This window comes from Taudactylus pleione, unplaced genomic scaffold (genome assembly GCF_031769625.1).
Source record: "Taudactylus pleione unplaced genomic scaffold, aTauple2 ptg000016l, whole genome shotgun sequence".
Classification (NCBI taxonomy): domain Eukaryota; kingdom Metazoa; phylum Chordata; class Amphibia; order Anura; family Myobatrachidae; genus Taudactylus; species Taudactylus pleione.
In genome coordinates this window covers 31,259,889-31,283,529 of record NW_028284418.1, presented here as the reverse complement: position 1 = coordinate 31,283,529, position 23,641 = coordinate 31,259,889, and the positions used below count along the sequence as shown (strand labels likewise).

Sequence of the window (23,641 nt, the reverse complement as noted above, 5' to 3'; positions counted from 1 at the left end):
GCCATGTTGGTACATATCACCTTACTAGTCTCTCCCAATGGTAGTCCTGCGGTCACTCAGCTGATCCAATGACCAACTACCTATTTTGCCTGACTCCAGGAACAGGAAGTTGCTGTTCAACTTTGCTTTCCCCAGTGACTACAATGCCAGTATCCGTTCCAAGCTCTAGGTTACTTTCTTAGTGTATCCCACAGCTAGTCTGCATCTGGCTCTTTAGTACCATTGGAGCCAGCTCACGTCTCTGTCTCCTGTGCTTTCCTGAGCATATCCACATCTGGATTCCAGTGTCTTATTTTGTTTCACCTCTAGTCCTGCTTGTTTAGCCTCCTGTGTTTATCCAGCTCTGGTTCATTCTCCAAGTTTCCAGTGTCTCCTCCAGTACTGTTCCCAAGCACTAGTTTCAATAGTTTTTCCTGCATCTGAGTTCCCTGCACAGCTACTGCTTGCTGTGACTGAATCTTCAGTGTATCAAGTTCACTACCTGCACAGTTGCTTGCTGCAACTAAAACCACAGTGTGTGTACTCTGTACCTTCATCAAGAACCATCTTATTATACCATCTCCCAGTGACAGTGCTGCGACTAAACCCTCAGTGTGTGTACTCTGGGCCTTCATCAAGGACCATCTTATGATACCATCACTGTCATGATCCAGTGCAAGAATTACTCTGTGGAGGACGGTGAGCCGAGGGGTTCGGGTGACTAGGGGAGTGACTAGACTAGGTCTCCTAGTTGTGGCCAAACCCAGGTTTGGCTAGACCAGAGGCACAGAGTCTAACTCACTTGGTGGTTTTCTCCAGTGACCCCTCCAATTGGGATTTGGTTTTCAGCTGCACCAAGTGAGCAGGTCGCGGCCCTCTGGACAGGTACCTGGGAATGGCAGAAGACCAGAAACTATAAAGAATGCAATAGCACTGGAGGTGAATGGAATGAATGAACTCTGGAAATAGAACTGAATGCTATAACACAGGCATGGACTGGAAACAGTTAAGTATGCAGAAAAACACAGACATATACTGGGGATTGCTAAGGCAAGAGCAGAGTGGACTCAGAGAATATATGGGAATGCTAGAAATGATTGGAGCTGATTACCAGAGACAAGACACTGATCAAAGAACACAGACATATACTGGAGATTGCACAGACAAGAGCAGAATGGACTCAGGGAATATATGGGAATGCTGGAAATGATTGGAGCTGATTACCAGAGACAAGACACTAAGAGAAGTCAGGCATACACTAGGAGAGTGCTAAATGCAAGTGCAGATTTGCCCTGACAAGACACAGGGCAGATTGACACAGATATGTGCTGGGAAGTCCAGTTGTGAGCTAATTAATACCAGCAGGTAATCTGACACCTCAGTGACACAAGGAAGCTGCAATACTAGCAGCACATATACAAAAGACACACAGATATAGAAAACAAAACAGTCTGGATACTGGGAGAGAACTACTCTCAGACTAAGAATAGCTTGAAAGCTAATACTGGAAACTGCAGAACTGTGAACAGGCTGAAGTAACTCTCTGAAAGATTAGCACAGAGCAACGCTGGTATCACTGGAACAGAGAAGAAGTTGAACAGCAACTTCCTGGAGTTCTGGAGGCGGATTTATACCCAGGGGTAGCAGATTACTGGAGCACAGCATCAGCTGACTGAATCATGCTACCATAGGTTAGGAGTACTGTCACATGAGAGGAACTGTCATGGCGGCACCCATGATGGGAACTCCGATCCCCAGCACACACAGCTGACCATGGAAGCTCGCAAAAAGCACCTAAGGCGGAATACTCAGCCCCACATCCATCACTGCACCAGACGTCTGACCGCAAGGAAGTCAGGGGAAGCCAGCAAGGAGGTGAGAGAGGCCGATCCTAGGCTGAACCCTGACAGTACCCCCTCATTTTAGGGTGGGCACCGAACACCCATAAAGGCTCAACTGGAACTCCTCAGAAACACACAAAAAATATATTTGAAAAACACAGGAAACTCGAAAATCTTGCTTGAAGATACAATAAGAACTGGAAAATTTAGAAGAACAAGGTTCCCAGTACCAGATGGATTCTGAGACTAATAATTGGAAGAAATAGTCAACTTGGTCCAAGAAAGGTTGGTCACCAGGAAGTCATCGATTCTTCTTCTTTTTCCGAGACTTTTTCGAACCACTTGAAGAAGAAGACTTAAGTTGCAAAGTGTCTTTCATGGGAACTACCGAAATAGTTTTTTCATCGTACTCAGGATCATAGTCAGAATCTGTGTTATAATTCATCATCCTTATGCCTCCTTGAGTCTTATCCTTCTGGACAGGTTGTTTTGTACTGGATCTTTTTGAGAAGGACTCAAAGAAATGCATCTGAGCTTAATAGCAGAGGGTGGTACCCCAGAACTTGAGACTTTATTGAGATGAGTATCCTCGAGAGAACTGTAAGGATAAGTTGGACCAAATTCATTAATGACTACCGCAGTAAAGGCTACTAAATCTGACAGCATCGGATCCTTTGAATCATAAATAGGCTCAACCCAGTCCCAAGCTTTACCTTGGAAAGATGAAATTATAAATTTTTACTACATTAGTAGGCTTGATTTCAGACCATGGCGAGGATTTCATAATAGCGATGAAATGATCCACCAAGGCATAATACTGCGTTATATCTCCATCAAAAAGAATGGGCATAGAAACATCAGATGGATCCTGAGGGATACCTATAGATAAAGTGGTAGTGTCATTTTGTGAACCTCTTAACTGATGGGGCACTAAAATGTTTGACTTTGACACAACACTAGAAGATTCTTCCTTGAGTAAAGAACCGGAGATCTTCCCTTGGGATACAGATTTTGAAATCCCTTTTTGAGATGTAAAACTTGAGACTTTCCTCTGGACTATGAGACTTGATACCCCCTGTCGGGGTACACAACTAGAAACCTCCTCTGGAGGTATGATGCTTGAACCTCCATCTTGGGGAGTAACACTTGGAAACCCTTGTTCTTGGGTACAAGACTTGAGACCCCCTCCTGGGGTAAGACACTTGAACTCTTCTTCGGAAATGTAATACTCGAAATCCCCCCCTGGGGGATGGCACTACGAATCCCAACCTTGGGTGAGACACTTGAAGTCCCCTCCAGGGGAATAACACCACGAACCCCATCTTGGGGCATTACACTGGGAACCCCGTCCTGGGGAAAAACACTTGAATTCCCCTCCTGGGGTATAGCATTAGAGGCCCCTCCTTGGGGTATGACACTTGAAACCCTCTCCTGGGGTATAGAGTCAGGAAACCCCTGTTGAGGTACTTGACTTGAGGCCCCTTCCTGGGAAACAAGATTCAAAACCTTCTTTTGGGGTGAGAGACTCAAGGCCCCCTCCTGGAGTACAGAACTTGACACTCCCTGTTGGAGTATGGAACCTAAAACCCCCTTCTGGGGAAGCTGACTTGGCTTTTCCTTTCGGGGTACGCAATATGAAACCCCCTTTTGGGATGCAAGAACACAGACTTCTTCCTGGGGTGAGTGGCTCAGAACCCCCTCTTGAGGTATGGAACTTGAGACCCTTTCTTGGGGAGTAACACTTGAAATTACGGCCCGCTCCTGGGGCATAACACTCGACACGAAGGCCACCCCTTGAGGCATGAAACTCGAAATGAAAGCCCTCTCCTGGGGCGTGAAACTCGAAATGATGGTCTCCTCTTGAGGCGTGTAAATCGAAATGAAGGCCCCCTCCTGGGGCATGAAACTCGAAATGAAGACCCCTCCCTGGGGCGTGAATCTTGAAATGAAAGCCCCCTCCTGGGGTACAACACTTGTAACCCCCTTCTGGGATGAGAGATTTGAAACCCCCTCCTGGGGTGCGAGACTTGGGACCCCCTCCTGGGGTGCGAGACTTGGGACCCCCTCCTGGGGTGCGAGACTTGGGACCTCCACTCGGGGTAAGGAAGTTGAGACCCCTCCTGGGGGTACTGACTGGAGTCCCGTATTGGGAAAAACAGAATCCGGACTGGGACTGATGGAAATGGAATCCGGGCCGTGACCAATAGAAATGGAATGAGTAGTGTTCCTGACTTTAGAAGGTTGAAATATCCTCCCAATATTTCTTAGACGAGGGTTGAAGCATCTTGTAGCAGGGCCCCAATCGAAAACTTGAACTTTCTTTTGCTCAGTGGACATCACCTCCTTATCTGTAACTGAAGAAACGGGAATCACTGATGGATGATGGGGAGCACTGAAAGCGCAGACATTGGAAGTCACACACTTGTCACCACTTCTCAGTGGGCGCAGAGTACAGTCCTTAAGAAAGTGATCGTCATAACCGCAATATAAACAGAGATGCAGTTCCCGGCGTCGCTGACGTTCAGCTTCAGTAAGTTTAGGGCGCAGGAAACTTTGATGCTTTAATTTAGTTTGTTTGGAAAAGCTGTTAGTCAAGTCAGGGGTAGCACTAGAAAGCTTGGGAATAACTTGAAAAATGTTTAGATGGAGATTTTGCAGTTGTTCTAGAAGCCAGTAGAAACTCTTGAAAGGTTCAGGGTCCCGCATATCAGAAAATTGGGGAACCAGAGGACACTTGAGAGGTTCACTAGCTTGCACAGAAAATGTTTCATCTGTAGGTGTAATTGAAACTTCAGAACAAAACTGTAGACAATTCACTGGCGGAACTTGTGGTGTGTCTGGGGACAAAGCAGCTAGAACTGAATGAATAACCATCATTTGACTAGAGAGTTCTTGCAGCTGCTGCCTGAAGGATTGCAAAGCTGTCTCCTGTGCAGTCACACGAAAGAGTAAATCCTGAAACCCTGCATCACCCTGGAACCCGGCGGCTTGCATATTGGGCTGTTCAAACTGTCACGATCCAGTGCAAGAATTCCTCTGTGGAGGACGGTGAGCCGAGGGGTTCGGGTGACTAGGGGAGTGACTAGACTAGGTCTCCTAGTTGTGGCCAAACCCAGGTTTGGCTAGACCTGCCCAGAGGCGCGGAGTCTAACTCACTTGGTGGTTTTCTCCAGTGACCCCTCCAATTGGGATTTGGTTTTCAGCTGCACAAAGTGAGCAGGTCGCGGCCCTCTGGACAGGTACCTGGGAATGGCAGAAGACCGGAAACTATAAAGAATGCAATAGCACTGGAGGTGAATGGAATGAATGAACTCTGGAAATAGAACTGAATGATATAACACAGGCATGGACTGAAAACAGTTAAGTATGCAGAAAAACACAGACATATACTGGGGATTGCTAAGGCAAGAGCAGAGTGGACGCAAAGAATATATGGGAATGCTGGAAATGATTGGAGCTGATTACCAGAGACAAGACACTAAGAGAAGTCAGGCATACCCTAGGAGAGTGCTAAATGCAAGTGCAGATTTGCCCTGACATGACACAGGGCAGATTGACACAGATATGTGCTGGGAAGTCCAGCTGTGAGCTAATTAATACCAGCAGGTAATCTGACACCTCAGTGACACAAGGAAGCTGCAATACTAGCAGCACATATACAAAAGACACACAGACATAGAAAACAAAACAGTCTGGATACTGGGAGAGAACTACTCTCAGACTAAGAATAGCTTGAAAGCTAATACTGGAAACTGCAGAACTGTGAACAGGCTGAAGTAACTCTCTGAAAGATTAGCACAGAGCAACGCTGGTATCACTGGAACAGAGAAGAAGTTGAACAGCAACTTCCTGGAGTTCTGGAGGCGGATTTATACCCAGGGGTAGCAGATTACTGGAGCACAGCACCAGCTGACTGAATCATGCTACCATAGGTTAGGAGTACTGTCACATGAGAGGAACTGTCATGGCGGCGCCCATGATGGGAACTCCGATCCCCAGCACACACAGCGAACCATGGAAGCTCGCAAAAAGCACCTAAGGCAGAATGCGCAGCCCCACATCCATCACTGCACCAGACGTCTGACCGCAAGGAAGTTAGGGGAAGCCTGCAAGGAGGTGAGAGAGGCCGATCCTAGGCTGAACCCTGACAATCTCCCAGTGACAGTGCTACGACTAAACCGTGTGTGTACTCTGTACCTTCATCAAGAACCATTTTATGATATCATCTCCCAGTGACAGTGCTGTGACTAAACCGTCAGTGTGTGTACTCTGTACCTTCATCAAGGACCATTTTATGATACCATCACCCAGTGACAGTGCTGCGACTAGACCCTGTGTGTGTACTCTGTACCTTCATCAAGGACCATCTTATGATACCATCTCCCAGTGACAGTGCTGTGACTAGACCCTGTGTGTGTACTCTGTACCTTCAAGAACCATCTTATATCATCTCCCAGTGACAGTGCTGCGACTAAACCCTCAGTGTGTGTACTCTGTACCTTCAAGAACCATCTTATGATACCATCTCCCAGTAACAGTGCTGCGACTATACCCTCAGTGTGTGTACTCTGTACCTTTGTCAAGGACCATCTTATGATACCATCACTCAGTGACAGTGCTGCGACTAAACCCTCAGTGTGTGTACTCTGTACCTTTGTCAAGGACCATCTTATACCATCTCCCAGTGACAGTGCTGTGACAAAAACCTCAGTGTGTGTACTCTGTACCTTCATTAAGGACCATCTTATGATAACATCACCCAGTGACAGTGCTGCGACTAAACCCTCAGTGTGTGTACTCTGTACCTTTGTCAAGGACCATCTTATGATGCCATCACCCAGTGACAGTGCTGCGACTAGACCCTGTGTGTACTCTGTACCTTCATCAAGGACCATCTTATATCATCTCCTAGTGACAGTGCTGCGACTAAACCCTCAGTGTGTGTACTCTGTACCTTCATCAAGGACCATCTTGATACCATCACCCAGTGAGAGTGCTGCGACTAGACCCTGTGTGTGTACTCTGTACCTTCATCAAGGACCATCTTATGATACCATCTCCCAGTGACAGTGCTTTGACTAGACCCTGTGTGTGTACTCTGTACCTTCAAGAACCATCTTATGATATCATCTCCCAGTGACAGTGCTGTGACTAAACCCTGTGTGTACTCTGTACCTTCAAGAACCATCTTATGATACCATCTCCCAGTGACAGTGCTGCGACTAGACCCTGTGTGTACTCTGTACCTTCATCAAGGACCATCTTATGATATCATCTCCTAGTGACAGTGCTGCGACTAAACCCTCAGTGTGTGTACTCTGTACCTTCATCAAGGACCATCTTGATACCATCTCCCAGTGACAGTGCTGTGACTAAAACCTCAGTGTGTGTACTCTGTACCTTCATATAGGACTATCTAATACCATCTCCCAGTGACAGTGCTGCGACTAAACCCTCAGTGTGTGTACTCTGGGCCTGATTCAGACCCGCTCGCAAGCAGGTCGATGGCCGGGCACTGCGCACGCGAGCCCCGGAGCGAGCGAGAAATCACTTGCTCCGGGGCTCGCAACAAAACGGGGTGGCTGTCGATGTTGATCGACAGCTCGCCCCGTTTTGTAGGCGGGGAGGGGGGGTGGCTGGCCAAACAGAGGCGTTCCCGAAGGAACGCCTGCCGTTTGAGGGCGGCCCTACTGACATCACTCGTGATGCAAGTAGTTGAGCTTCCTGCTCTATTAGAGCAGGAAGCTCACTGGGGCTTAACACAATGAACACAGAGCAGTTAGAAACCATTCGGCGCTAGTAAGTTCAGAGGGAACTGAAGAATGAGAATACTGAGGTTGATTTAATCAGCTGTTCCTGAGGAACTCTGTAGTTCCTCAATAGAAATAAGCAACGAAAAAAATATATGAACCAGGAACTGCGCTATATCAATCACAACAATAATGTAGAAATTATATAAATATAGAAATATTTATTCAACCTGTATCTGTCTAAAAAAAAAAATTTTTATGACATAAAATAAACAAATATTAATATAAAACAACAGGATAGGTGTAAATCAGCCTATACAGACAATTATTCTTATATAAAATGTAAGATTATTCCCAATGACATGTAGAGCGATCCAAAAATAAATAAAAATAAATAGTCCTCCATATATTAATTAGTATCAATATTCCAAATATGTTGCAGGGAAAGAGAAAATTCCATTGATACAAAGACACTTTAAATGTGAAACAATGTCTCCATCAGGGTGCAATATGCAGTAATTGAGTGTTCCATGTGAGTAGCCGCAAATAGATGGTATAATCGAGCTATTTGATCACTGCAGTGTATAATATAAAGACGTTGAAACTGTAAAAAAAAAATCAAATGCTTCTTGTCCGTACTGTGAACTATGATGAAGTCACAAGTATTAATTATAGTGCATAGCTTACCACTTCTAGATGGTGTTGATTAGACAATCAGGCTATGCTGAAGTGGTCAGAGTAGGAACTCCGGTCCGTCCTGTATGCTGAGCCTCCGTCCACAGAGCTCAATGAGACCAACGTCTCTACCCAGCTCGGGGCGGTGCACAACAGCCGCACAAGTCAGCCGAATAGTCCGTGACTCCTGCAGTGTTCTCAAAGAGCTGAACTGTATGCAGATGGCTAACACGCTGGTGAATAGCAAATCCACCACTGATGTAACACTGCAATTGCCAGGTGTTGTCCGTGAAGGTAAATAAACCGGAATTGAATACCACAGGCTTCCCCGAGCAGGTCCGTGCAACCTTTAGCGTGATCAATAGAAACAATGGAGGAACAGGCAGTCTCCTAATGCATTTCTTTACTCCCGTTAATTTCATCAGAGAAGCTCGCCCCGTTTTGTAGGCTGGCCAAACGGAGGTGTTCCCGAAGGGAAACGCCTGCCATTTGAGGGCGGCCCTACTGACATCACTCGTGATGTCAGTAGTTGAGCTTCCTGCTCTATTAGTGCAGGAAGCTCACTTGGGCTTGCGGGAACGAGACCCTACCACAAGGGTCTCGTCGCAAGCCCGATGGTCGCGACCATCACCTGGCCGCTCGCAAGAGCAGTGGGTGGTCAGCCACAGCTTAGCGAGCGGCCAGGAGGCCGGCTCCAAATAAAAAAAAAATGACCTGATTCAGAGTGAACGCTCTGAAAGTGTGTCCGGCTCTGAATCAGGGCCTCTGTACCTTCATCAAGTACCATCTTCCAGTGACAAATGCTGCGATTAAAACCACAGTGTATGTACTTTGTACCCTCATCTAGTACCATTCCTTGTGACCGTGCTGCGTCTAAAGCCGTAGTGTGTACTCTGTACCTTTCATCAAGGACCACCTTATGATACCATCTTCCAGCGACAAGTGCTGATACTAAAACCACAGCGTGTGTACTCTGTACCCTCATCTAGTACCATCTCGTGATACCATTCTTCTGTGACTGTGCTGTGTCTGAGTTACCTGCATAGTTACTGTATTCCATGACTGGATCTACAGAGTGTCTTTACAGTGCCCTTCGTCCGAGGCTTGAGCATAGAGTTAGTGCTCACCTCTATATATTACTCAATGATCATCTGTCCTGTCTGTCATGAGCAGTGACAGCGAGCCCCTCCGCAGGGCCGGTGCTAGGTCACTCGGTACCCAGAGCCATCCTGTGCTCCCCCTCCATCCCTTCTCTCCCCTTACATTAGCTTATACTAATACACCAGTGGGGGGTAGAGGGTGGGTCCTTCTGGAGCTGGACCCTGGTGCCCTTGCGCGGTCGCACGCATGGAACATGCCTCGAGCCGACCCTGTCACACCATTTTGCTTGTACAGAATGAAGAAAAAGGGCCTACATGAGTGCTTACAGTCTGAAGGGGTGCAATCAGGAGGTTAAACTGGGACATAGGGGCTAAGTAGTGAGTGAAGAGATGAGTCTTAAGGGTATGATGGAAGCTGTGGATATGGGTAAAGAATCTAAAAGGGCAAGGGAGTGAGTTCCAAAGCAAGGATGCAACACAGCAAAAATACTGTATGGGGTGGAATGGGGTGACGAAAGCAAAGGCGAGTGAGCAGGAATGAGAAGGAGATGAAGAAGGGAGTGGAGGTATTGAAGGCTTTACTTGTGGAGCTGAGAAGTTTAACATGTATTCTCTGGTGGGTGGGGCAAATGGGGCAGTTGAAAGGGTGATGCCATTACAAAGTGGTGTGAGAGGTAAATGAGACAGGTTGCAGGATTAAGGGTAAAAGCAAGAAGAGGTGGTAGAGATGAGTACAATGGGATTTGTTCACTCACTATGTGAGTCTTCAATTATATCTAACTCCAACAAAATGTTTATTTTATTAGATGCCGCCTCTCGTTGGACCTGGTATTTTATAGGGCTTTATGTTAACCCTAACCCCTGGTTCAGAGATTGTGGAGATGTATGAAGCCTTGGAATGAGATAAATTGGAGAGATAAAGTACTAACCAATCAGCTTCTGTCAAAAAGCATAGGACAACACTACAGGCGCTTCAGATACACAGAGCAGCCTTTTTTTTATCCTGGTTCCACCCTAGAACCTTTCATTTGGAATCCGCAGCATTAAACAATTGGATAGAAAAATGACACTTGTGAACACAATCATAGGGTTGTAATCAATCCGGGAAAATGGAAAAATGAGAACCTTTTTTACTTATAGATTTCTCTCCAAATAATGTAGAATGTTAAATCCACAAAATTATTATTTGTTTAAAATATGAACAGTCAAAAATTTCCACATATATGCAATAGTTGTCAGAAAAAAAAATATTTTTTACCAGAGACTTGTGTAGCCTCAGCATACAGATGTTAAAGGATAGATCTCTGGAACCTCGACCTGGGCTAACAACAGCGTGGATATAAGGGGGTCATTCAGACCCGCTCGCGAGCGGCAGTACGCTCGCAAGCGGGTTGATGTTCCCCACTGCGCATGCGCACGACAGAGGGAGCTCCGTCGTGCGCATGCGCGAGACCCAGACTGCGACAGCCAAGCTGTCGCTCCGGGTCTCGCACCAAAGGGGGCGTGCTGTCGATGTTGATTGACAGCACGCCCCCTTTGGTGGGCATGCCTGCCAGACGGAGGCGTTCCCATGGGAACGCCTACCGTCTGAAGCCGGCCCCACTGATATCTGATAGAGCCAAAATCATTCCAGGGCTTGCGGCAGCGAGACCCTACCGCAGGGTCTCCGTCGCAAGCCCGATGGTCGCGATGGTCAAGACCATCGCGACCATCATCATGGACGCTCGCTATAGCTGTGGGTGGTAACCCACAGCTATGCGAGCGTCCATGAGGACACTCCGTAAAAAGGTAGGAGGGCCCTGATTCAGAGTGAGCGCTCTGGTCAGAGCGTTCAGCTCTGAATCAGGCCCTAAATACCATCAATCCCATAACGATGTATAGCTGGTTACTCCTACCACTTAAGTAGATGGCATCTGTCGCCTCACCCATAAAAACAGTGTTTTATCCTCCACTACAACCAATCACACAAAACAACAAAATCAATTATACCCATGTGTTTGTGTGCACCTGTGTGTTTGTGCTGCAAAAGAAACCCAGAGGGAATTTAGCCCTGTCTACATGCTGTTCCTGCAGACTCCTTGGGTTTTACTAGAGATGGGCAATTCGGTTTTGGCTCGGTTATGTTCAGATCTGCAAATCAAATTGGTAACCGGGTCTCAAGTGTTTTGGATAGTCAATAAGATAAATCTGAACTTGCGCTAAATTTGGCGAAAAGAGTAGATTCAAACAGCTTATCTCTAGTTTTTACCTATCACCCTGTAGAAGAGGTGTGGCAAATAAGTCTCTTTGACACTATGGGGGGTATTCAGGCCCTCATTCAGAGGCGGTCGGAGGATGCAAGCGGTTGCTCAGAAACTGGACGGCCGCTTGCATCCTGACCGGCCGCCTCTGTTTCGGTCGTTAGGCTGTGGGTTTACACCCACAGCTCTAACGACCGCTAGGGTGATGCTCGCGATGGACCATCGGGGCTTACGACGAGACCCTAGGGTAGGTACTCACTTGTCGTAAGCCCCGGAGAGCTTCTGGCTCTGTCAGAGCCGGAAGCTCTCCACTGACATCACTAGTGATGTCAGTCGGGCCTCCCATGGGAACGCCTCCGTTTGGGCTGCCACCCCCCAGCCCGCCTTCCAAACGGGGCGAGCTGTCAATCAACATCGACAGCTCGCCCCCTTTGGAAAGAGACCCGCTACGACCGGCGCTGTCGGTCGTAGCGGGTCTCACGCATGCGCACGAAGGAGCCGGCTCCCTCGTGCGCATGCGCACTGGACAAACATCGAGGCGGCCGTGTGGTCGTAGACCGTACGGCCGCCTCTGAATAAAGCCCTCAATTAGTCTGCAAAAAGTCAGAATTTTCGCCTATTTCAATTATCCCCGTATTCAATTTCAAAGACTTTTCGCAGATTCGAAAAGTCTTTGAAAAAAAATGGGGATAACTTTTCACCATGTTTTACATGGCAAAAAAACCTGCAGAATTGGGGTTTAGGGGTGCAGGCTTAAAAAAAATAGCCTGCACCCCTGGGAATGTAATTTGAAAATAAACTGTGTCAAAAAAAAAAAAAAAATAGGGACACCCCAAAAAAATTAATTAAAAATTTGGGGTGGAATAAAAAGGGGCAACAGTGTTTAAAAATAGGGAAATAGGTTCAGGGTTATTCTGTAAGTATGCGTCAGGTGTTTTCTAGAATAGGCTATTTGCGGCAGGTACATTTTTGCAGAATTATAAAAAAAAATGACTTTAGGGACTTAGGGCCTGATTCAGAGCCGCTCGTAAGTGGCCGCTCGTTCGCTCCGAGCGATGTTTGCCCAACTGCGCATGTGTACGGATCGTTATACGCATGCGCGAACCAGTCAGTGCGGTCGAAATTCATGTGCTCGCAAAATAGCGAATGCCTGATAATTTGAGTGACAGAAAGAGGCGTATGTGGGTGGTAACGGGGGAAGGTGCTTGAAAACGGGGAGTGGAGATCCGAACGCAAGCGTGCTTAAAGGTCAAAACGGGCGTTTTATGGGTGTGCATAATTAAAACAGCAGTGTCATTGACCACGTCACTGGGTTATTTTATAGTCAGAACTGCTCGCAAAATTGTGGTAGGAAAAACCAACCCCAAGAATAGTGAGCAGTTCATACCCTGGTCGATGTACTCGATTAATCTAATAAATAGCGGACATGACGTAGGATGCGAGCGGCCAGGGGGCGTATTTCTTCAAAAAACGACCGCAAGTTTGGTTCGCTCGTTCAGACCTAGAGGCGATGGGCCAACATATATTGGATCCTGGGTACACATCAGAACGAGGTAATAAACGACGGAACGATACCTCGTTCCATCCTTCATTACCTGTAACGCGGCCACTTGTGATATCGTCTGGTTGGTAGTACAGCATGGCCGAACAGATATGTTGGAAGTGGCCATGCACACTGAGCGATGTGGCCGATATGTCGTCCCAATTCGGCCGGAAACAACATATTGTGCCGACATTGTCTCAGTGTGTACCCAGCTTAAGTCTGGAGACTGTGTTGGCCATTCTATGATATGAAACCTATTGTCTTGCTCTTTTCCTCAATGGTAGTTCTAATATAGATTGAATGTGTTTTAGGTCATAATCTTGCTGTAATATGATTTCTTGACCAACTAGGCATAGATCAGATGACTTGAATGGCACTGCAAAATGCTGTGGTAGCCCTTTTGGTTCAGCCTGTGCAAGTTGCCGATTCTGGATAAAGCATTGAATTGCAAGTGTTTGGACCATCTTGTAGCATCTCCCCACAAACAGATTCATGAGAGACTGTTCTGTTGCGGCAGAGAACTAAATACTGAGTAGGATTCCGGGGAGCGTAATCATCTATGTAGAAAGACCAGGTGGTTGTTTTTTGAATAACTCAGTATCAGACCCACATCATGCAGGTTCAAGTGAGTACGGATCTTGACAAAGTTACTCACAGTGGTTAGAGATTGGAGTATCTTGGAACCGGGTCTGTGACATATTAAGGAACTGTGTTATGGGAGCGCCGCAGGCGTGTTGATGCAAACAACTGTGTTCACAGTTGCAAGCACAGGAGGGCTTAGTCAAGCTGAGAAATTGCATCTGCCATAGGGCTGGTGCAAGTTTAGATGGTGCGACCAATGGTGGCATAAAAGGACATACCAATCGGTATTGCAGCGTCCACAGGCGCTAAAAGTGGATCATTTAGATCTTGCACATTCAGCCGCACAGATGTACACAAGGGAAGGCGCTTGTAGTGGCATTTGCATAAAGTCACAGATGGGCCAATAGACACTGCTAAGTCCACTTCTGCATGTGACTCAAAATAAGGCCCAAAACATTCTTCTACTGCTGCTTTCAGACCTTACACTGAGAGTCCCGTGCATCACGCAGAGCGAACAGTTTACTGTAGTGACATTATTTCTGGTGTATATTTCTACCAATGAAATGGGTCCAGGGGGGATCCAGTCAAGATGCCAGCAGACGGGGTCCCGGACGTCAGGAGACCGACACCGGAATCCTGACGCTCGTCAGAATTCCGTCACCGGCATCCTGAAGGGGTCAAGATACCGACGTCGACATCACTAAGTATGCGGGTTAGGCAGGTGATGGGGGGGTTAGGTTTAGGGACCTGCCGATGTGGGTTAGGGTTAGGCACCGACCGGGAAGGGTTAGGCTAAGGGGAGGGGGGGTTAGGCACCACTGGGAGAAGGTTAAGGTTAGGCACTGCCTATGGAGGGTTAGGTTTAGGGTGCGGGAGGGGGTTAGGTTAAGGGTGCGGGAAGGGGGGCTTAGGTTTAGGTACCACCCAGGGGAGGTTGGGGTTAGGCACCACTGAGGTTAGGGTTAGTAAGGGAGAGGGTTAGGTTACTTACCAGCCCGTCGGAATCCTCACCATTGGGATGCTGCTGTTGGCCTTCTGACCGCCTGTATATTATACAGATTCCCCAGGGGGACCCCTCACCGCACTCCCATGGTATATTTACCTTATGCTGGCAAGCGGGTCCTTACTTCTCCACGGTATCATTGTCCCAATGACCTCTTAGGGAAGATGGTGCACGCAGTGAAATCAAAGATTCTGGCACTGTGCCAGAACCTTTGCTCTCTTGTATGCATGTATCATCTTTCAGAATATCACTGATAGTGCCATGGAGGAGGAGAGACCTGCTTGCTACACAAGGTAATATGCAAGGCTTCAGGGTGCCGCTGCTCTGAGGAGGGGGTCTGCTTTACACAGACCCCCTCGGACATTAATGTGCCCCTAATATGCTGTCCTCTGGGGATGTAGCCAGCATCCCGTCAATCAGGATGCCAGCGGTCACAATACTGATAGCGGCATCCCAACTGTCAGAATCCCGACAGATTGCGGAAGTATTAAGGTTAGGGGAAGGGTTAGGCTGAGGGAGGGGAAGGGTTAGGCAGAGGGAGGGGAAGTGTTAGGCAGAGGGAGGGGAAGGGTTAGGCAGAGGGAGGGGAAGGGATAGGCTGTGGGAGGGGAAGGGTTAGGCTGCGGGGTGGAGGGTTAGGCTGCGGGAGGGGAAGGGTTAGGCTGTGGGGGGGGGTTAGGCTGCAGGAGGGGAAGGGTTAGGCTGCGGGAGGGGAGGTTAGGCTGCAGGGGGGGGAGGGTTAGGCTGCGGGAGGGGAAGGGTTAGGCTGTGGGGGGGGAGGGTTAGGCTGCAGGAGGAGAAGGGTTAGGTTGCGGGAGGGGGGGTTAGTCTGTGGGCTGGCAGGATTAGGGTTAGGCTGTGAGCGGGTGGGTTAAGGTTAGGGTTAAAATACTTCTAAAAATCTGTTGGGATTCTGGCTATCGGGATGCTGCTGTCAGTATTCTGACCGTTGGCATCCCATAACCAACCTGTTCTCTGTACCTGCGGATGTCTTCAAGTGGTCTGCTGCAGGATGTCAGTACAGCCCCTTTCCTCACTCAGATGCTCTGGCACCCTCTGCAGCAGCTACTCTCTCAATCTGACCCTGATCAAGCTCAGCAGCAGCAGAGTCCTAAATGTGACACTCTCCTCCTCTTCCAGTGGTGTAGCTGTACACTGTCAGAGAAACTGGGGCTGCCTGTATTTATGCTGTGCAGCCCATGCAGAGCGTGATTTACTGGTACAATACTGGTCTTACAGGGCTCCGGCCCCTGTAGGCTACAGAAGCTCTGTGTAACCAATGTTGCTTCAGTATGTGATGCGCCCGTAGCTGCCTGATTCAGAGATGGACGCTAATGCGATCGCAGCTGTGATTTTGTACAGAACACAGCTGTGAAAATATGCTAACAGTTCCAAAGCTCACACAACCATAAGGTTGCCCACCCCTGCTTTCTCATATGCGTACGAGGTCGCTAACCTGCGTAAATATCAGTAACGTCGAAGCACATCGAGCAGCCATCTTGCCCTTGCGGCAGGTCTGACCAGACGCATACACTGCAGCTCTCCTGACATGCAGAGGGTTCTCATGCTGCGTATGTAACTGCAGTGGCTAATTTATGCGCGCCCATGTAACAGCGTTTAAACGGTAAGACACGCCTGTTTTTTTTTTTACCACTCCCCCGTTACCACCCCCAAACGCTGACTACCTGTCACTCACTTTGCGAATGGGTTCTATGCGCGAACGGAATCGCAAGACAATCGCAGTGTGACTTATAAGCATGCGCAATGGCAAACAATCGCTCGATCTGCATAATTGCCATTGCATCAGTCTCTGAATCAGGCCCTTAGTCAGCCTTAGGGGTCTATTTAATAAGCATTGGATGGAGATAAAGTGACCGGAAATAAGGTACCAGCCAATCAGCTCCTAACTGCCATGTCACAGGCTGTGTTTGAAAAATGGCAGTTAGGAGCCGGTTGGCTGGTACTTTATCTCCACCCAAGGTTTAGTAAATAGACCTGTGTCTTAGACCACGGACAGCTGTTGCTACACCACTGGAAACCAGGTATAAGTATGATGGTCCGGCCCGGGGGGCACATAGCCACCCTGTCACCAGGCCCACTCAACTTGTTACTAGGCTATTACATTTCCCCCATAATCACAACTCTCTTACCCCCAGCCAACATTGTTGTGTAACCGGATCATGGAGCCCACCAAGAACCTCTGCAATCTGATTGGACCAATCTGCAATATGTAGCACTTGTTCTACTGTATCAAATTCCTATTTCCCTATAGACTGTAAGCTTGTGAACTGGGCCCTCTTTGTCAGTCTATCATTACCCAGTATTGTTTTATTACTGTTGCCCAAGTGTAAAGCGCAACAAAATATGCTGTCGCGATATAAGTAAATGTTATTCAGTAAATTTACATGGGCACTGCTGTCTGACAACAAAGTTCTATATGGCTTTGCTTTATTCTGCACATCTCTTTTTATACAATCCGCATTCAGTATATATTGATATACATATTGCTGTTGTTGTGCAATAGATAAGCTCTTCTCACCTGGGCATTATTCTCCAGTGATATATTAGTGCTGCCCACAACTATATCAGATGCCTGGTATTGCCCTGTCTTCAGCACGCTGTACACTTCACACTAAAACTCCAGTCTGTATGCATGTATCCATAGATGTGTGCATGTTTCTGAACACATGCATTTCTGTGCCGCAATATGATGGGGTATGTAGTCAGGAAGCTGGCGGTCGAAATGTCGACCGCCGGCTTACAGTGAAATCCCGGGACGGGACTAACGATAGGTGTCTAAATACCGACTCCTATTTTAGCCCCACGCCGAAATTCCGACGCCCGGCATACCGATTGTAGGAAAGCCGGGCGTTGGGAGCAGATAGCCGTGGTGGTGGTGGGGGGGCTAGGTTTAGGGTCTACCGGTGGAACTTAGGGTTAGGCAAACCCCTGGGAGGGTTAGACTAAGGGATGGGGGGTTAGGGTCAGGCACCCCGGGGGGGTGGGGTGGTTAGGGTTAGGCACCCCCCGGGAGGGTTAGGTTTAGGGTTCGGGGAGGGGGGTGGGGGTTTAGGTACCCCTGGGGGGAGGTTAGGGTTCAGCACCCCTAAGGGAGGGTTGGGGTTAGGGATAGCCTTTATACTTACTCTCAGGATCTGCATACGCCGGCCTTCCGGCGTCGGTATTTCATCCGCCAGGCTGACGTCCGGCGATATGACATACCGATTCCTGTGGTGGCATGTATGTCAGTACACGTGTACATGTCCCCGTAGATGTGTGGGTTATGTGTTGTGGAAGTCACGCTATGAGGACATGTAAAGGGTAGATAATGTGTGTGGGTGTGCATGGTATTAGTACGGGTGCACATGTAGCAGTAACAGCATGTGTGTATGAGCATATATATACACGACTCTGCTTTCGTGCTGCCTCACACACGCCTGTGTACCTCTCTCCCCTAGCTGTGTGTGATCAGTAGGTCCCGGGGCGGGCCTGGGCAGCAGGGGCGGTATCTCGGGAAGGAGGGGGCCGCCGCTGTTATTGTTGCCGCGCTGCTGCTGGGAGAGCTGCTGCTGTCGGGCTGGCGACGAGAAGAATCGGTCCCCGGACAGCAGTGCCACAGCTGGGGCGGGAAGAAGGGGGTCACTGGGGCGGAGAACCCGAGGAGATACTACCGGCGGGGGGAGGGGATCTCGGGAACAACTTCCTGGCTACCGAGGTTTGCTTTCCCGGATCCTAGGCTGCTGCCCGAGAGGAGGCTCCGGAATCTGCCCCCCTCTGCAGGTAGGACCGGCGCTGCTGCCACATGGAGGTGCGGGAGGAGGGTGCACACAGCGGGCACTGCTGGGGACAGGACGGTGCGGCGGGCGTTAGGTTGGCGGCCGGGGGAATGTGAGAGGATCACTAGGGTCAGTAGTATGTGGAGGCAACATTCTGCATCACAGGGAAGAGGGTGAGAGCAGTGTCATTACCTGGGGCAGGACGGCACTGGCTGGACTTGGGCACTAGGACAGAAAGAAGTGCAAGGAGCAGTTACCTACAGGTTGAATAAATGCATATAATGGAGCTTTGGGGAACTGGCTAAAGGGTTGTGTGGGTCAATTGTGTAATTGTTAGAGCTGTATGTGTGAAGAGGTAATTGGGGCATTTGGGTAAATGGTAGAGCTGTCAGTGCATGGGGGCATTTGGGTAAATGGTAGAGCTATCAGTGCATGGGGGTAAATGGTAGAGCTGTCCATGCATGGGGGTAAATGGTAGAGCTGTCCATGCGTGGGGGTAAATGGTAGAGCTGTCCATGCGTGGGGGTAAATGGTAGAGCTGTCCATGCGCGGGGGTAAATGGTAGAGCTGTCCATGCATGGGGGTAAATGGTAGAGCAGTCTGCCGTGTGGAAGGCATTTGGGTCAAAGGTAGAGTGGTCTACCTCATAGGGGTCATCTCTGTAAACAGGAGAGTGTTCTGCTGCATGGGGGAGTATTTGGGTAAAAGGTAGATTGGTCAGTGTGTGGGGGCTTTGGGGTTTGTCCTTGCATTGGAGGCATTAGGGAGGTAGAGCGGTCCGCCGAGAGGGCGGGGGGGGGGGGGGCGGCATTATAGTGGTAGAGTTGTCCTCCGAATGGAGGGCGTGTGGGTAAATGGTAGAGAGGCCTGCCATATGGGCAGCATTTGTAAATGGTAGATGTCTGTGGGTAAGGGCATTTTGGTAAATGGTAGAGCAGTCTGATTGTAGGGGCTATTGGGTAAATGGTAGAGCGCTTTGCTGTGTGAAAGCATTTGGTAGAACAATTGGGGTATCATTTGGGTAACATTTTTTTCGGGACATTTGGGTAATCAGCAGAGAAGTTTGAGGGTTATTGGTGGAAAGGTATGGGTTTTTTTTTTGTATATGGTAGAATTTTGTCTGTGGAGAAATTTGGATACTGGTGGGTTTGTGCAAGGTGGCACTTAGTTACTGGCTAGTGGAATAGAGGTGCAAAATTGCTATGTGCCCACACATTAAATGATAAGAAAAAAGCCTGATCTACTGTTAACTTGGCAACATTTATGGCGGCGATGCAGGGAATCTCCCTAAGGCGCATATGGTCTCTGTTCCAGATAAAACTGAATATATGGAATATTTCTTAATGACCATGAATTAAAAAAAAAAAAAGGAACGGAGTTCTGAAATTGAGGGCCTGGAGTAGGCTGTTGTGATTGAAGAAATGTGAGGCTTATGCAAGTGAAGGGCTAGTGACATGGGTCACCTTTGGTTAGATATGAGAACAAGATGATTTGATGAGCTTTTAGGAATTAAGTTCTATACAGTAACCAGGAGTAGTATGTAGACTGTGTGTGCATCTTGGGACCTTTTTGGTCATTGTAATAGTGTCGCTTCTCATCTGAATAGAGAGCACTCAGTTTATGTAACACGTGTAGATTGTAAGTTTACATGCACAAAATAATTTTCCTATTTGTACTTAATGTAACACTTAAGCATATGTTATACATAAACACAGCGTCAGGTTGTTTATCCCCCTTGAATGACATGTCACTTGTACAGAGTACTAAGGAGCGATTGATATGCGTTAAGGCTACTACAATAAAATATGAAATTATCATATCTGTATAGAAGTGTGGTTGTGTAAATGTTTATATATTCATAGAATATAATTATTTAGGATAGCTGAGGTATGTGTTTTTGTCTTAAAATCAAAGAAAAAACAAACAAACAAGGTTCTATATGCAGTAAAGTGATACAAGATCAGGATTAAACTTATTTTATAACACATAATCAAACTAAGGTTTCACAAGTCATGTGTGAGCTGGATATATACCTTGATGACAGTTTGTTATTGCATTGTGGAGTTCCCTTTGTTCTGCAGGATTTCTGCCAACCTGTTTTGGGTGGATAAAATTTTTTTTATGCTGCAGACTTTTGAGGTGGTTATAAATTAATAAATGTTGATAGTCTACCAAGCATAGGACGCCAAAAATCAGAGCTGTATAATGTTGAGTTGTAGGGCAATAAAATCTGTATTTCAGTTGGTAATTTCTTAAACTGACTGCTTCATTCAAAGAGCATATGTGGAAAATTCATGCATTAGAACAGAGGTTTCAAACTCTGTCCTCAAGGCACCCTTACAATCCAGGTTTTAAGGCTATCCATGCTTGACCACAGGTGACTTAATTAGCTCCGCAGTCAATTTGATTTAACCACCTGTGCTCAACCATGGATATCTCTAAAACATGAACGGTCGGGTGCCTTGAGGACCGCGTTTGCGAACCTCTGCATTAGAACATTACATTAAAAAATCTTGGCAGTGAAATGTGATTCATATGTGAATTCGGTTACTGTTCTACCTTCACAAAAGAAAGCAAGCAAGGGGAGTTCATATTGCATTGTGTGCAGCTTTATCTGCTGCAAACCATTTTATGGTACTTGTTAATCTTTGAAGGGTTTAAGATTCCACATTTAGATTGCTAGAGCTGTTACTCTGTCTGTTTTTATAGTATGGTTTGTTTTGCCATGTTAATAAAGCCTTGCTCATGTTACTGGCTCACTTGGAAGAAAAAAGGGGTTAAATATATTTTAAGGGCGCATATTTAAGTTTTCATTGAGTTATTCTGTTGTTGCAGTCCTGTGTGTCAATATGTGCATCTGATTGCATTGATCAGTCTACAGTATGTCACTTAGCAATGCTTTGTGTTACTGCCGGCTTAGCAGTATGGCTAAAGTTTCCGTCTGAAACTGGAGATCACCGTGAGCTGGGCATTGTTTATTTTTACATAATTTAATTTCATATTGTCGCACTAATTTGAGTCAATATCAAGCATTGCCTGAAATATCTATTTTTTCAAGTAGGATTAAGTAAAGGCCCACATATATCAGCAACCTGAAAACCACAATTGAACAATATGAAGATTTATTGCCCGATGTTAGGATTTCCCAATCTAGCAATCTGTGCCCATACATTACAGATCTTGTTCAGTGATTTGCAGATCATTTTCAGCAAACAGATCTGACAATCTTGAGGCCCATCCTTTTACTAGTAACGGTCTGCTGATCATGGCCATACACTAGCAATCTACAGCCCCAATCGATCTGTGAAATCCAACATGTTGGACAATCTGATTTAACAATTCCAATCACTTTTTGGTTGTGATCTGTGAAGCCCATACATTGCAGATTTTTTGTTATACAATCATCTGCAAATTGCAGAATTGCCACAATAAATTGATGATGTATGGGGACCTTTTATATAGCGTTTGCTTGCTATTAATGCATTTTGCTTTTATGTTTGTTTATACCAGTTATAGTAAACCATAAACATTGCTACTATCCTTAAATATATTTTGGGAAAAGTCCTTACACCCGTTATACTTTTGCAATCCATTGAAACCTTAAACTCTAAATATCAGTCAAGTCACTGGATTCAATTCAACATGAATTAGATAGCGCTGGGTATGAACTCCCGGAGCTATTCAATTCAGCACGACTGAAGGATTTCAATCAGAAAAAACTGCTAGCGCGATGCCATTTTTGCCCTTATCGCGGCGGAATCCGCTTCGCACCAGGCACTTAAGTTGGAGAATGCCGGTTCTTGCGACTAAATACCATGTTTAAGGCGCAAGAACGGGCATTCTCCGACATAATAGCTCTCTGAATTGAATAGCTCTGTAAGCTCCTTCCCAGCACTATTCAATTTGCGTTGAATTTAATTGAGCCCATTGTATTGACATCAATCTAGGTTCTGCTTTAAATACTTTGAGATTGTGTATTCAGCTATGGATGATGCCAGTACAAAGGTTTTTTTTTATTGTTTCTACTAAAATTATTGCGTTTTAGTCTAACACTAAGTTACGTATAATGTCGCTGTAACTGTAAAACTCCACGATAAGCTGTTTGCGCATATGTTGAATTAGTTTTTCCCTTTAACACACAAATGAATGCAACCTAGAGATCTTAGTCAGATGTCACTAATCTGACCCTGATGCAGTTTTGATGCAACAAGAGAGATGAGTGACCTTTTAGAGGGTAACCACCATATTGCATGAAGGAACAGTACAGCTTCACTCTGTGAAATTGTTGCACATTTGGACTGTGTTTAATTTACACACTGGATCAATTAAAATGTTTCTATGGATGATGTACTTTGGTCACGATTATTAGATTCATCATGCTTTTGACTTGGGTACCCGGACAGATGGTTATCATGGGTTAAAACTATAATTCTTCCTAAGTCTTTGCTTTTTTTTTTTTTTGCTATGATCTTTAAGTGCCATTAACCTTTCACACACCAAATTGCTATACTACAATAATTTGTAACCTATGTTCATATTCTAGTCAAACCCCCATATGAAGTCTGCAAATTTTAGTCACTGGAACTTACTTTTCCTATCCAAGCCCTATCACCATAAGGCCCGTATTCAATTAGAAGCGAAAAGTCCGTTGCCGGACTTTTCGCCGTCATCGCTGGTTTTGGGTGCGAAAAAGTATCTCGCTCGTCCCCGCTTATCCCCATATTCAATTCCAAATCAGCGAAAACGGGACCTGGCGAAACTTAAATCTGTGAAAAGTTCTGTCAGTTTTGGGGAAATCAGCCTTCCACTCCCCAAAAGATGCACTGACATGGGGGATCACTCTGGATAATCCCAAATAGCCCTGCTGAAGGTATTTGGCCACTTTAAATGGTGTCAATAGGTGCTATTTTGCATGTTTTAAAAAGTGGTGAAGAATAGCACTTTGGAGGGTTTTTTTTTGAGAAAATAACTAGTCCCATCAAACTTGGGCTACATGAAAATGGGTGCTAGCATATTTTGAAGTTGCTAATGTGACGTTTTAAAAAAACTTGAAGAAAACACCTGCAATCATAAAAACCCCTGCCGCATACCGGGGAACCCCCTGGAGTCTATTTCGCTAGTTTTTAACTTTGTACCCCAACTGTAGTTTTTT

At 46.6% G+C, this 23,641-nt stretch overlaps 1 protein-coding gene and 1 pseudogene across 2 annotated transcripts in view; one reads left to right on the top strand and one right to left on the bottom strand.

Moving 5' to 3' along the window:
- Positions 1 to 23,641, bottom strand: part of LOC148541920 (uncharacterized) — a 51,907-nt pseudogene that overhangs the window by 27,922 nt on the left and 344 nt on the right.
- NDST2 (N-deacetylase and N-sulfotransferase 2) overlaps positions 18,269 to 23,641 on the top strand; it is a 160,699-nt gene continuing 155,326 nt past the window's right edge. For both annotated transcript variants that reach the window (XM_088475547.1, XM_088475540.1), the window contains exon 1: positions 18,269 to 18,493. The gene's annotated coding sequence lies outside the window, so the exon portion shown is untranslated. The remainder of the gene's footprint in view (positions 18,494 to 23,641) is intronic.